A 14940-nucleotide genomic window follows, 5' to 3' on the forward strand; every position below is an offset into this window, starting at 1 on the left:
TATGAGATCTTTCCCTGTTCTTCACTCACTTTCCTTTTCAAAAATTAAAATTATTTAAAAATTTATTTTAATTCCCTTATCCTTTGCTCTATTGTTGTTGATGTTGCTGTGATGACTTGTGTTGCATGCATACCTGGCTGTGCTATTGGTACCTGTGTTTCTAGCTTTGGTGCTCACCACAGCTTGAACTTCAGGTTGCAGGACTTACATACTTGACACAGCTGCTCCCAGAGACTTGCACTGGTGCTTGCTCTTTCTGGCCAGAGTGTTTGCATATCTTTTTAGCTGTAGAGCTTTCAGGGGGGATGGGCCTTTCCTGGTGCTGAATCACACTTGGCTGTGGTTCAGCTGGGAATTACTTGTAGCACTGGAGATTGCATCTAGTACACATGGGACACTGAAATTTGAATGTGTGCCCATACACTTGAAAGACAGGAACTCTCTAGAGAGCTAGTGCAGCAGGTAATATGCTAACCTTGCAAGTGGATTGTCACCCCACCCCCATCTTCCTGTGCAATCTTACCTGATGGTAAAACCAGCCCATTTCTGGGAGGGGTCTTTGGGAGGTAACACAAGGATTGTGTGAGGGGTGTAAAGGGGATTCAGAGGGAGGATTGGGAGAGGTTTCAGATGGCAGAAATAAGGAGATATCAGGGCAGCTGATGAGAGCTTGCTTAAAAGGTTAGCCTAGGTGGCTAGGGTGTATTATCAATAAAGCTTCATGTCTCCTGAAACCTGACTGCCTGTGGATTATTTCCTGGTGACTATCCTGAACCCTCAGACTCGCCGGCTGGAAGGGGATGCAGGTGCGTGGCCTGGGCCGGCAGAGAAAGGCCCCTTCTCCATCCATCCCATCACCATCCATCACCATCCAGGACTCCATAATTAATATGTATTTCAACAGTGGATGCCCTGAGTGGGCATCCTGGCAACAATTGTTCCCTTAGTACTGCCAGAAGTGATCCCAGAGTGCAGAACAAGCAGTAAGTCCTGAGCACTACCAGTGTGGCCCCCAAAGCAAGCAAAAATAAAGAAAAATAAGACAGACACCCCATAAGATCCTGCTCTATTTCTCCCATACTGCTTGCTTTTTATCAACTGTGTTGTTTGCATTGCTTCTTATTTTTTGGGGTGGGGGGGAACCACACATGCTTGAAGGGTTACTGCCAATAGTGCTTGTGGAACCTAATGGTGCTGGATATTAGACCTGTGGCTTCATATGATAACCATGTGTTCTAGCCCTTGAGTTTTATCTACCTACTCCCTTGTTTTACTTTTATTTTTTTGGTTTTTGGGTCACACTCGGTGATGCTCAAGGGTTAATCCTGGCTCTGCACTCAGAAATCGCTCCTGGCAGGCATAGGACACCATATGGGATGCCATCTATCCTGAATCGGCTGAATGCAAGGCAAATACCCTTCCACTGTGCTATCTCTCCAGCCCTTGTTTTACTTTTTAAAGACAAATAGAAAGTTCAGTGAAAACATTTCCCAGAACCCTGCATATTTATAGTGATGAGCAATAGATGGAGTCATGAGTAATACGCAATTGGATGCTCAAATATGGTTTTTGGAGAGCACTTCTCCTTTTGATATAGAGGAAAAAGTAGTACTTGAAAATTTGGACCCTTAGAAGATGGACTCTTTAAGGAACTAGAGAATGAAAGGGCATATGACACAGGATAACCATCAGTTGTAAAAACACTTGAAGGCTTAAAATCACTTAAAATACAAATGAGTTTACTTTTTATGGAAATCACTCTGGGCAGCTGTAAACCAATTACAAAAGTATTGCTGAAAGCACTTCTGAAATTTCTTGGAGTATATGGGATATTTTTAGTTAGTTTCAAATGCCCATGGAATATATATTTGTTTTAGGAAACATCAAATGATCTCTTAGAACCCAATCCAGTGATAAAAGAGACTACTACATGGTGTCTCCAGAAAAATAAAATAAAATAAAATAAAAAAGCTGGCTTGTCCATGTGGAAATGTGGAGCCAAGATATCAGCAGGAAGTGACACTGCACAGCCTTATCTCTGTATACAAGCACCATCCTTTGGGGTCCATGCAGTGGAAAGCATCACTTCTATCTCTTTTTTCCCTTCAGGCTCCAAATCTCAGTTTCCAAACCTAGCTTCTCTAGAGGTAAAGGAACTAGAGAACTATTTTAGTGAAAGGACTAGAGCTAGGAATGATGGTTAGGCTCCCACATTATCCTGATAAAGACTCAGGTAATTAGAGAACTCTGCCTGCTGGGGCTCTGAATGAAGCCTCCAAATCAGCCTTTAGGTCTGTCTAATTTTCTCCACACACCTGATCCTTGGGGAACTGGGCATGGGAGCTCTTCCAGGTCTTTTATGTTAGCAAGGCGTCACTGTCTGTCCTGCATGTTATTCTCCCTAAGTCCCACAGGCAGCCACAGGAAGATGTGATGGTGAATATGGTCACTCTTGGAAACTATCTGCTGTGTAGAAAAGTCTGTTTCCTCATGGGTACTTGTGTCAAGTATGATCAGAAGAGGCAGAATATAGCTGACTTCTTTAAAAGTCATTCATCTCTAATCTCAAAAGATTGCTCATTGGTTTTCTCTTAGAGAGGGTTAAATGCTTTGGTTTGTCCTTAAAAAGAATTCTCCCAGGTTAAATAGTTTTCAGACAGACTTTGGGGTACACTAAACCTGAGGTGTAGGGGGCCTTGGAGGGAGAAATTAATGAACTGACAGGGCCATCCCAAGATCTGTTCTTACCCCACCTGTCTCTGGGATCCCACAAAGCAGTTCTCTTCTACCAGGTTGGGCAGTTGTGGAAAAGCTGAGACTGTAGAAAGCTGACCCTTTGACCTGTTTGTCCGGCTCAAACAGTAGCAGAGAAGCCTTTGGACTTGGTGAGACTACACAGAGGAATGCTTTCTTGTTCTGCTGGTTTTGTTTTCTTTCCTTCCTTTTTTTTTTTTCTTTCCTTCTTAACATCTCCCACAACCCAGGCTTTCAGGCCAAATCCCCAAATCCTGGATAAGCAAGTAATCAAAATATTTCCTATGCAGATTAGAGTTTTATTTTGTTCATTTTCACACAATTTTCCCTAGATAAACTGAGGTGCCTGAGAGAGAAGAGAGGTGAGGACATTTAAATGGAAAGCACTCCTGGAGTAGAATATTCATTATTCCACCACATTTCTTTCTTGTTGAGGCTTTCAGAGCAGGTGTGAAGAGCTGTGCTCCTGTGGGCAGTCACTCCAGAGACTAAAATGAATACCTGTCAACCTAATAGGCAACTCTGCCTGTTTCCTTAGCAAGTGACACGAACCTGGGCACCATGCAGTGTAGACTCCTTGACTCTGGGTGACGCTGCCCCACATCCGAGCTGATATTCACCTTTTGCCAAAAAATAAAAGATATACAAATAGTGCTTTGTGTTTTGAATTTTATAGCACACTGAGTAAACACAAGCCGTACATTGTGATAGCAGGTATAAGGGGACGCCCATATCCTTATTTTTTGAGTGAGTGTAACTGATGACTAGATCCTGGTTATGTAGCTGGAATGTAGGTCATTTCCCGCTGTTGTCTTGGGTAGATTCAGGGTGCTGAACACTGGGTCCCTGTTGTTTAGCCATGATCTTAATGTTGCAAATTCTCTTCCCTGGTTTTCAACCAGTGTGTGTGTGTGTGTGTGTGTGTGTGTGTGTGTGTGTGTGTGTGTGTGTGTATTTCAGTAACTTTAGTACAGCCCACATTAGTAAATATATGAGGCTTCCTGCTTCCTTATTACAATATCAGTTATCCAAATAGTTTATGCTTGAATACATGGTAGGTGCCAGGCACTGTGTTAAGAAGATTGTGTGGGTTCTTCCAAATTTGACAATAAGATGATGTCTTTTGCTCCACTGGACTGAAACCAAGATGCAGCAGAGTCCCCTCAGTTCCAGGGTTTGCAGCATCCCTGTGACTCCAGGATAGTCTGTGTACCACACAGTACAATGATGAATTTAAGTGACTGGAAGGGTGGGAGAACTGGAGTGACTCCTTAAGTTCCTGGATATTGGAAGAGGTGAGTTCTGACACTCCTGCATGCACTTCTCTCTCTTTCCTATGTTGATATAGCAGCAATGATGGAGGTTGTACACATGCTTGATGGTGGTGCTTACATACACATATAGTTGAACATTTGTTGGTACTGATGTGTGTATCAAGGCCACACATTAGTTGTGGTGATCACATATAGGGCCTTGGTGTTTACTAGGATTCACACAGAATAGGAGTAACATGCACAGATGTGCTCACAGGGGAAGTGAGGTGGTTATACCCCTGGTCAAGATGCTCAGCTATCTTTTTAATTGTGCCATTCCAGCAAGTTGTACCTTTGTTTAGTTGTGAGGTGCCTGGCTTTAGAATGCTGAAAATCAATGTGGCATCATGTGTCACTGACAGTGGAGCTATTAGAATTCACTCAGTGTATATTGACAGCACTGTGGATAGTTTTATGCTTAAAAGTCACTTGAACCTCCAAGTTACCCCAAATCCCAGCCTCCAAGATCAGATCCTTTCTAGTAGAACAGATATCAATGTTGGCAGATCCTGCATTTTTTTAAATTGGGAGGGTGTAATTTTGGCCACAGTCACTGGTTCTGGTAGAAAACTCAGTTCTGTTATCGGTAAGTCACTTCCAGCAGTGCTCAAGAGATCTTGCAGTGCTGTTGACTGAACCAGGGTCAGCCTTAGGCAAGACAAATACTTTAATTTCTAGTTCTCTGGCCCAGTTCCTTCATTTTAATATGTTTGACTTAAGTATGTTGATTGTAGTAGATTTTGAGAAGATAAAGATTTTTGAAAAGGGGGAAGGAATATTTAAATGACAGCTCTGGGCAACAACTCCAGGAACCAACTCCATTGGGAGAATTATAGCACAGCTCTGGCACTAACTTGTATCAGTTATGATATGACAATGAGGAAATGACAACTTGACCCAAGACCAAGTCGTCTTATCACCTCGCCTAACACTGGATGGAAACCAGAAGATGACTGTCTCTTGAACAGCGAAAAATAAGAGCACCATGTACAGAAAACTGACTTTGACAGCTGCGACTGGGCAGAACTATCCTGGGGACCGAGAAGGAAAACCCTGCCCTAGACTGTGGACCAGAACTCTTATTAAAAAAAAAAAAAAAAAAAAAAAAGGATTTCTTATTGCAGAGGCCCAACTTGGACAACAGAGACTGAACAGAACCCTTAGATCCATAATATCCCATACTTGGGCTTGGGGAGCATCTGATACAGAAGACTGTACACAACAATGGTGGAACAGAATCTTTAGAACTGTAAAGACTCTAACCTAGACCCTGTCCTAGGACCTGTACAAATGCCAAGACCGCTGGATACAGTGGCCTCATTGTCTCACCCACAACTGAGAGGAAAGTTTCCTGGCACCACATACAAAGCCCTTGGGATGAGGTAATGAACACCTATGGAGTCAGGGGTTGATCCCATGATGGTATGCTGCAAGGATGGAGAAGCCCTGAATCTCCTAGGCAACGGGAATTCCCATTCTCCCACAATGCTTACTGTGCCTATACAAAAAAAAAATGTGGAGGGAACGCCAAACCCTACCACTGCAGCACCCCTTCTTTTTCTTGTTTTGTTTTGATTTGTTATTTTTTTTTTACTTTATTTTCCTTCTTTCCTCCACTTTTCTCTTCCCTTTTCACTCCTGTGATTATTATTTGGTGATTTTTTTTCTTTTTTCATTAGCCAGGTGCATTTTTCTCTTTTTTTTCTTTCTTTTTTTGGTAGTTGCGGCCAATTTTTTTCCTCTCTTCCTTTTTTTCTCTTTCTTTCTTTTTTCTTTTTTCTTATCCTTTTTATCGCAAACGACAACAGAATATACAGTCTACAACAAGCTATAAAGTGGAGACCAGTTGCACTAGTATTCTGGGGGGGAAGGGAGGGAGATATGAGATGCATGCTGAAACGGGGGTGGAGGGAGGACAGCACTGGGGTGGGAGTGCCCCTCATTTGTTGTCACTATGTACCATAAATAATGCTGTGAAAAATAAAAAATAAATGGAGAGAGTAAGTTGACTAGGTTCTGAGCTATCTCCTAAAGAAGAAATGATGTATTTATGAGGAGCTTCTTAATTTTACAAGAAACTGCTATTTTGGTAGGTAAGTGGGGGAGGTTAGCAGTCCTCTCCTGCCAAGACAGTCACAGGCAAAGTCACTCAATGCACTTTATTTTTCTTGCTTATAACATTTCTGAGCATTAAGGAGGAAAAAGATAAAGATAACTGTTCCATTCTCCTTTCTTCCATGGGCCTCTCTATTCAGTGCTATGAAGGGGTGAAGGAAATTCAAAGAATTACCAGCCAAGACTCCTTGTAAATGGAAAGAGGTCTGCTTAGACACCCTGCAGGGCCATACCTCTGAATCTCTCTTAGAAGTCTTGGGTTTTTTGGTCCATTCTTAGTCTTTATCCATTCTGCAAAGAGGTGCTATGGATAGTGACAGAGAACAAAAATGAACAGTTTCTGCTTTTATAGCATTGTTGAAAAACCATACCCCAAAACAGTTGTGTCAGATGTTCATTGGCAACTTTTAATTAAAAGCCCAAGGAAAAGGGTGCATGCTGGGAGTTTTGTCCTAGTAAGAAAAGTTGGAAAGCTTTTCTCAGAAAATAATGTTGAGCTGAGATATGAAGGAAGAGTCAGATTGACTAGGTATGGTATACTTCACAGGGCAGGGACTGCAGGAGAAGGGAGTGATGGAAGGAACAGAAGAAGCTATTATTCAGAATGGAAAATGAGCAGTTTCAGTTAGTGTTTCCCATAAATATGAGAGCTTTCCAAGCATGGTTTTGAAGTGATCAGATAGATAAGATATGTTGGTTCATTTAAGAAAATGGATGAATGGAATCTAGGATCAAAGGAGAGAGAGAGAGGAATTAGTTTTGAAGTTTTATAGTAGATAAGAAACAAATGATCACTTACTGGGGAGATACAAATGGAAAATATTGGGTGGATGCTTAGAGAAAAAGAAAGAGGAGATCTAATCAGATATGGTGGGGGTTACAAGTACAGGATGAGAAAAGTGATGACATTGAAAACTTCTCCGTGATCGCTCACTTGCAGGATTAGATGCTAGTGGTATTATTTTGTAGACATTGTTATATCTACCCAGATAGATTCTATCTGAGCTGTTTGATGGCAGGATTTTGCTTTCCAATTGAATCTTAAATCCTCACAATATTAATATATGTAGGTGCTCAAGTTTCATTTACTATATTTTTTGAGTAGGAGGAATTTCCTTTTTATTTTCTTCCTCCTTTTTTTTTCTTTTCTTTTTTTTTTTTTTTTTTTTTTTTTGATTTTTGAGCCACACCCAGCTGTGCTTAGGGCTTACACCTGGCTCTATACTCAGGGTTCACTTCTGGTAGGCTTGGTGGATTAAATGGGGTACTCAGAATTGAGCCTGGATCAGCTTCTTACAAAGTTAAATGCCTTAACTACTGTACCCATGGGCTGAACTATATATAAAAAAAAGGCATCTTTATTTTTTTAAAATTACTTCTGATAGTTTGAAATCACTCAACACTTTAAAATTAGATTCTTTTTTATTTGTCATGTTCTGATCTAATGGGTTGGTTTGCTTTATTTTTTTTTTTTTGTTTGTTTGTTTGGTCATACTCAGTGATATTCAGGGCTCACTCAGGGCTCTGAGTTTAGGATCACTTCTGGCGCTGCTTAGGAGACCATGTATGGTGGTAGGGATTTGAAATCGGGTCAACCACATGAAATTCAAAAGCCTGACCCACTGTACTATCTCTCCTACCCCAAGTTTTCTATGTAAAGTAAGTCTAGTTTTACTGGCCTTCTAACATAGCTGTGAGGGTTGTACTTGACCACCGTGTTAATGTAAAGGATTTGCTTTAAAAGATTCTGACCATCTGTACTTTCTCTCTCCATGTATTCTTCCTCACCATAAGAGTACTGTTTGTCAGGTTCTACTGACATGACATACAACTTGGTGGATGAAACATTTCTCTTGGATGGCAATTAATCTTTAACCAAAGCCTGTTGTTGTTTATTTTTCCCCACACAATCCTGTAAAATAAAGATTCAGTCATGGGGGTAGATACTGGTTGGTGTGACTCTTTTCACTGGTCTGAAGACTAGGGGAAGGATGAGTGAGAGGAAGTTAAGTGTATTAGTTACCTTGTTATTGAGGTGATTCTAGATGTCCAGTTCCAAGGCACTCATGGCTAGTCACAACCATAGGAATGAGAGTATGTTGAGTACGAATTATTTATTTATTTATTTATTTATTTATTTATTTATTTATTGGCGGATACACATGGTGGTGCCTAGAGGCTACTCCCTGCTCCGTGCTTCAAAGTCTCTCAGTGGTGCCTCAAGTGGCGGGGACACCAAGTAGTTCGAGTTTTGAATCCAGGCATCTCCATGCAAAGCATGTGTTCCAGCCCTGTCAGCTTGTTACTAGACTTAAAAATGATGTCTTGGGGCCGGAGAGATAGCATGGAGGTAAGGCGTTTGCCTTTCATGCAGGAGGTCATCGGTTCGAATCCCGGCATCCCATATGGTCCCCCGTGCCTGCCAGGAGCAATTTCTGAGCCTGGAGCCAGGAATAACCTCTGAGCACTGCCGGGTGTGACCCCAAAAAAAAACCAAAAAAAAAAAAATGATGTCTTAATCTGGAACCTGAGTATAGAATGTGTAAGTTTATACCAACAGCCTTCTTGAAAACTGATCAGAGGATTCTGGAGTGGTGGTCTAGTAGCAGTATACCATAGTCCATGTATCTTGGATATATAGACAGTCTATTCTATATGCAGACATTCCTATCACTTGCCTCTTTGCCTTTAGCTTTAATTTTTCAATCCTTTTTGTTTTCATCTCTCATTTTAATGTTACATAAAACATTCTGGAATACTAATAAATTTCTTTCTCTCACTAACGCAGTATATATTCCATTTCCCTCCTCTCTTCCAAATTAGTCTGCTTGTTCTTGTAACTCAGTGATATCTTTGTTTACCTCAGCCTTTGGTTGGAAGCTAGGCCCTGTCTTTGGGTCCAAGAATTACTTTGTAGTCTTTCTACTCTACAACTCAGCTCTCCTGTCCTAAATATGCTGCTTATAAACACAGTACACTCCTAAAATAACTAGAGATAATGGAAGTAATAGCACATACCAAATTATTCTTGTTTGTCCAGTGCATTAGGATATACAACACTGAGCAAAAGAATTGATTGTGAAATCCACAGAGGCAACTTTAAAATGATTTAGACCATTTACTCATTTTTATTTCATAAACCGACATGCATGAAAACAAAGTTTGCATGCCTACTCAGATTACTGAATTATTTTCATTGTCTTTCATTTTTTTCTTGATTTATTATTAAAGTTTTTATTTTAAACTGCCAATTCTCAGAAAGGATTTTTTCTGATATATCACACACATTTGCCCCTTAATTTTTGTTATAACACCATGAGTTACCAAATTGTTCATAATACAGTTGTTTTCAGCCATTAAACGTTCAAACACCAACCACCAGTGTGACCTTACCTTCACAAGTGTCCCTAAACCATCATAGCCTGCCTCATTCCAGGCACACATTTACTTTATATTGTTGTTTTTTTTTACAAGACAAAGACAAATGGAATTATCAAAACTGAGATCAACAAAGGTCAATTTTAAATAACTGTTATATCTCTTCATGGTCTTACTGATATCAATTTCTAAGGATTTACTGGGTTGTAGTTAGAACTTATTGAGCCTTTAGTGTTACTGTGTAGGTCCACTGAGCTTGGTAGATTACTATGTAACTTTCTAATCAGATTTATTGTGATATTATTGGGCTGAAACTAGTATAAAGTATCGAAGTTTCCAGGATTTATAGATCTGAAACAAATTTGGTGGCTTGAAAGTTTGATTAGGTTAAGTTGTGGAGCTGGACCATTTCTGTGGGGGGTGTAAAGTGTGGTGTTAAGCTTCTATAGTTCATGCAGAAAGGGGTGGATGGGGAGTTGCTAGGAACTTTTATTTATTTATTTTGATTTTTAGGCCACACTCAGTGGTGCTCAGGGGTTACTCCTGGCTATGCGCTCAGAAGTCGCTCCTGGCTTGGGGGGAGCATATGGGACACCAGGGATCGAACCCAGGTCCATTCTGGGTCAGCAGAATGCAAGGCAAATTTACTGCGGTGCTATATCTCCAAAACTTGATTGATTGGTTTTTGGGCCACACACAGTGGCATTCAGGGATTCCTCCTAGCTCTGCACTCAGAAATTGCACCTGGCATGCTTGGGGACCATATGGGATGCTGGGAATCGAACCAGGTCCCTCCTGGGTCTGCCACATGCAAGGCAAATGCTCTACCACTGACTATGTTGTTCTACTCTAACTGGGCAGAAACCCAAGATTTTTCCTGTCCCTACCTTGCTCTGCACAGGCGTTGCTTTCCTTTCATTATAGTTGTATCTATGACCATTGTTGCACCCAATTGTTGTGCAGCTCACACAAATGTAAGTATTCAGCAGGGTCACATATTTTAGTTGTGCTTGCATTCACGTGGTTGTTAAGCATCAGTGATCACTCACTGATGTGCTGCTGCCCAGGTCATTAGGAAGGCATACTGCTCATGGAGTAGTCCTCATTTGTGTCTTTTTGTATGCAACATTGGTACTGTACACTCCCAAAACCAGGATTCATGATTCAAATCTTTTGATGCTTCAGCTCATTCTAGAACTCTCCAGAACTTTAAAATATTACAGAGATTCTTCATTCGTAAGTCTCATTTTCAGCTTAACTTTATTATATATTATAATGTATTTCCTTGTTTTATACTAAAATAGAGTCATATGTTACTAAAGGAGGACCAAGGAATGACTTTATCACATATTAAAATTAATATAGGGGCTGGCGAGATGACTAAAAGGGTTGGACCACATAGTTACCCAAGTATCTCCCTGAGTGGCCCCAAGCAGAGTACAAGGAGTAGCTCCTGAACATTGTTGGGTGGAGCCCCTCAAATAAAATAAGATTAACGTAAATGTCCATAGACATGTCAAGGCTAGTTTTGCAAATTTGTTTATATTATTTGTATGGATAATTTTGTTTGTTTGTTTTGGGCCAAACCAGCAACACTCAGGTTTGCTCCTGGTTCTGTGTTTAGAAATTGCTCTTTACTAGCTTGGGGACCATATGGGATGTTGGGAATCAAACCTGAGTCGGCTGCGTACAAAGCAAATGCTCTACCCACTGTACTATCACTCTGGCCCTGCATGGATAATTTTTAAGTGTGCCAATATTTTATGCCTCATCCCCCCAAATTTCCATTTGAAGGAGATTACATTTATGTTGAAGTATATTGGCCTTTCTTTGTCATCATGGTCTTTATAAAGAGTAAAATTTTAAAATTATGATTTTTTTATTTGGCGCCTGCATTTTCATCCTCAAGACCACTGTGTTCCACCTCATGGTCTGTTCTATTAGTTTATCAAAATTTAGTTTAAAAAATAGAGCTACTTCTTGGAGTACGTGGAGTCTGGGAACTCACCCTTTTTTTGGGGTACATGTCTATGAAGGTGGTGCTGGTCAGTCTTGCACTGAAGAGCAAGGTTGACTGGTGAAGGAGAATTGCACTAAAAATGGATCTGAGGGGCACTCAACAGTTTTTGTTGCCACTGCAGGAGCCTCTTCCTAGCTACTGCTGTTTTCATTGGCTCTGCTATGTGAGATGATCAAGCAGTGTCTGTTCTGAATGCTCTGAAGGAAAATTCTCCCACTCCCTGACAAAAAAGAAGTTTTAGATTCATAAATACAAAGTGAGTATTCAAGTGATTGATATTTTGATGATTGAAGGCACTACATTCTCCATCCTTTTTGTTGTTGTGGAATGCTGTTTTTAAAAAGAAAATCCCTTATCATTTTCTAGAGGGAAGTTTTACTTCTGCCAGTACTTGGCTCTGAAAGATAACCCCGTAGGAAACATTCCACAGTTGTCTGTCTTGTTGTTTCGAAGAATTTATGCATATATCTATGTCTATTTATATTTATTTGCAAAATATGCATAACTTGGTTCCTTCCTGTAGTCCTGGAGAGCAGATGGCAAGCCCTGCTGTTTCTGTTGGGATGTGAGAGCAAGCCATGCTGGTCAGCACCAGCTGGATTCCACCTCATGACAGTCTACACATGTGTTTTCCCCTGTGATCTGTGTATCACTACTTTTTTTTTTGCCCCCATGGCCTTTCTGTGCTATTTTCTGCTATTTTCTCCCCTGTTTTCTGAGGTGGCTAAAATTGCCAGTGATGATGGGCCTCTGAGTATTTTTATAGCAAGTCTGTTACTACTTGAGTGTACTTTTATTTGTTTCCTAAATATGTTAGTTCTACTGTAGTATTTTGAGACTATAAGAAAATGGATGGTAAATCATGTGGTGGTAAGCTATATGACTTTAATAGATGAAGTCTCATTATAGCCTTTGTTGATTTTAATTTGTGTGGTTATTACTATGTTTTCCTGCAGAAGTCTTGTATATTGGAATATGGGGTGTTGGCCTATTCTCCTGGGAGGTGGAGGTATATATATTAAATCTCTTAAATGTCAAACTTTTTAAATTCCCAAACACATCTGGTCTTAGATGTTATATATACTGACACTATGATTGAATTACTGTGTGTATTGACATTGAATTGACCCAAGCTGATGAAAAGGTGGGTGCCACTGAGATGGAGTGGCACGTCACTGATGCTAGGTGGGGGCAACAGAACTCCTTCCATGAGAAATGTAAACAGACATGAAAAAGATGAGAACAGATAAAGGCCTGGCTATGCAAGAGGTACCACCTAAATTCAAATGAACAGTTTACCATGATTCTCAAATATCACATACATTTGGTTACTGAAATGGGCCAGTTTGAGTCAGATTCCCTCTGGAAGCTATCTGTGACCCTGAAGCTACTAGTGGGGATTGCCTTAATCTTTACTCAGAGTGAGATTTCATCCTCCCTACAGAGAGTTGAAAGGAACTCTGCTTTTCACTCTCCCAAAATGCACCTTTAAGTTTTTTCCCACTGCCCTTTATTGTTAGTTGACTTATATGTATGTATGACCAGCCCCAGATGAAAAAAAGATATGAAGCAGGGACACTGTGAGGGTTAAGAAAAGAGGTAGAATCAACACACAAAAGGCAATGGCCTTCTTATACACCAATTATGATTGAGAAGAAATGGACATTAAAAAAAACAATCCCATTCATGTTAGTGTCACACAAACTCAAATATCTTGGAGCCAACTTAACCAAAGAAGTGAAGGAACTATATACAGAAAACTATAAATCCCTGCTTCAAGAAATAAAAGGGGACACAGGAAATGGAGACACATATCCTGCTCATGGATTAGGACGATTAACATCATTAAAATGCCAATACTCCCCAAAGTTTTGTACAGATTTAATGCAATCCCTCTATGGATACCCATGACATTCCTCAAAGAAGTGGATCAATCACTCCTGAAATTCATTTGGAACAATAAACATCCACAAATAACTAGAGCAACCCTTCAGAAAAGGAATATGGGAGACATCACTTTCCCCAACTTTAAATTGGATTACAAATTTATAGTCATTAAAACAGCATGGTGTTGGAATAAAGACAATCCATCAGATCAGTTGAATAGACTTGAGTATTCAGAGAATGTTCCCCAGACATACAATCAATTAATCTTCGATAAAGGGGCAATAAGGGGCCGGGTGGTGGTGCTGGAGGTAAGGTGCCTGCCTTGCCTGCACTAGCCTTGGACGAACTGCGGCTCGATTCCCTGGCATCCCATATGGTCCCCCAAGCCAGGAGTGACTTCTGAGCACATAGCCAGGAGTAACCCCTGAGCGTCACTGGGTGTGACCCAAAAACCAAAAAAAAAAAAAAAAATGAAAGAGGGCAATAAATGCATAATGTTGCAAGGAAAGCCTATTCAACAAGTGGTGTTGGGACAACTGGTCAGCCACATGCAAAAAGAGCAAACTCAGACCTCCATCTAACACCAAGCACAAAGGTCAAATCCAAGTGGATTAAAGATCTTGATAACAGACCTGAAACCATAAGGCATATAGGTAAAACACTTCATGATATTGAGCCTAAAGGCATCTTCAAGGAAGAAACATCACTCTTCAAACAAGTGGAAGATAAACAGCTGGAACTATATTAAGCTGAGAAGCCTCTGTACCTCAAAGGAAATAGTGCCTAGGATACAAAAGCCACCCACAAAATGGGAGAAACTATTCACCTAATAACCATCAGATAAGGGACTAATATCTAAAATATACAAGACACTGATGGAACTTAACAAGAAAAAAAATCTAACCCTATAAAAAATGGGGAAAAGAAATGAAAAGACAATTTCTCAAAGTACAAATACAAATGGCTAAAAGGTACATGAAAAAAGGCTCCACTTCACTAATCATCAGGGAGTTGCAAATCAAAACAACAATGAAGTACCATCTCAACCACAGAGACTGGCACACACCAAAAAGAACACAGCAATCCATGCTGGCTGGGATGTGGAGAGAAAGGAACTCTCATTCACTGCTGGTGGGAATGACTTCTAGTCCAGCCTTTATGGTAAACAATATGGAGATTCCTCAAAAAAGTAGAAATTGAGTTCCCAGATGATCCAGCTATAGCACTCCTAGGGATATACCCTAGGAACAAAAAACAACAATACAAAAATGCCTTTCTCACACCTATATTCCTTGGAGCATTATTTATAATAGCCAGAACCTGGAAAAAACCCAAATGCCTGACAACAGATGAGTGGCTAAAGGAACTGTGGTACATATACACAATGGAATATTATGCAGCTGTCAGGAGAGATGAAGTCATGAAATTTTCCTATACATGGATGTACATGGAATCTAATATGCTGAGTGAAAT

The 14940-nt window shown here is 40.3% G+C and overlaps 1 protein-coding gene across 2 annotated transcripts in view; it reads left to right on the forward strand.

The window, feature by feature from the left end:
• STXBP6 (syntaxin binding protein 6) overlaps positions 1-14940 on the forward strand; it is a 300438-nt gene that overhangs the window by 14224 nt on the left and 271274 nt on the right. Inside the window, exon 2 of one of the 2 annotated variants that reach the window (XM_049768216.1) lies at positions 11702-11836. The exons of the other annotated variant lie outside the window; for it this stretch is intronic. The gene's annotated coding sequence lies outside the window, so the exon portion shown is untranslated. The remainder of the gene's footprint in view (positions 1-11701; positions 11837-14940) is intronic. 2 annotated transcript variants of the gene reach the window in all.

The sequence above is a fragment of the Suncus etruscus genome, chromosome 2 (genome assembly GCF_024139225.1).
Source record: "Suncus etruscus isolate mSunEtr1 chromosome 2, mSunEtr1.pri.cur, whole genome shotgun sequence".
Taxonomy (NCBI): domain Eukaryota; kingdom Metazoa; phylum Chordata; class Mammalia; order Eulipotyphla; family Soricidae; genus Suncus; species Suncus etruscus.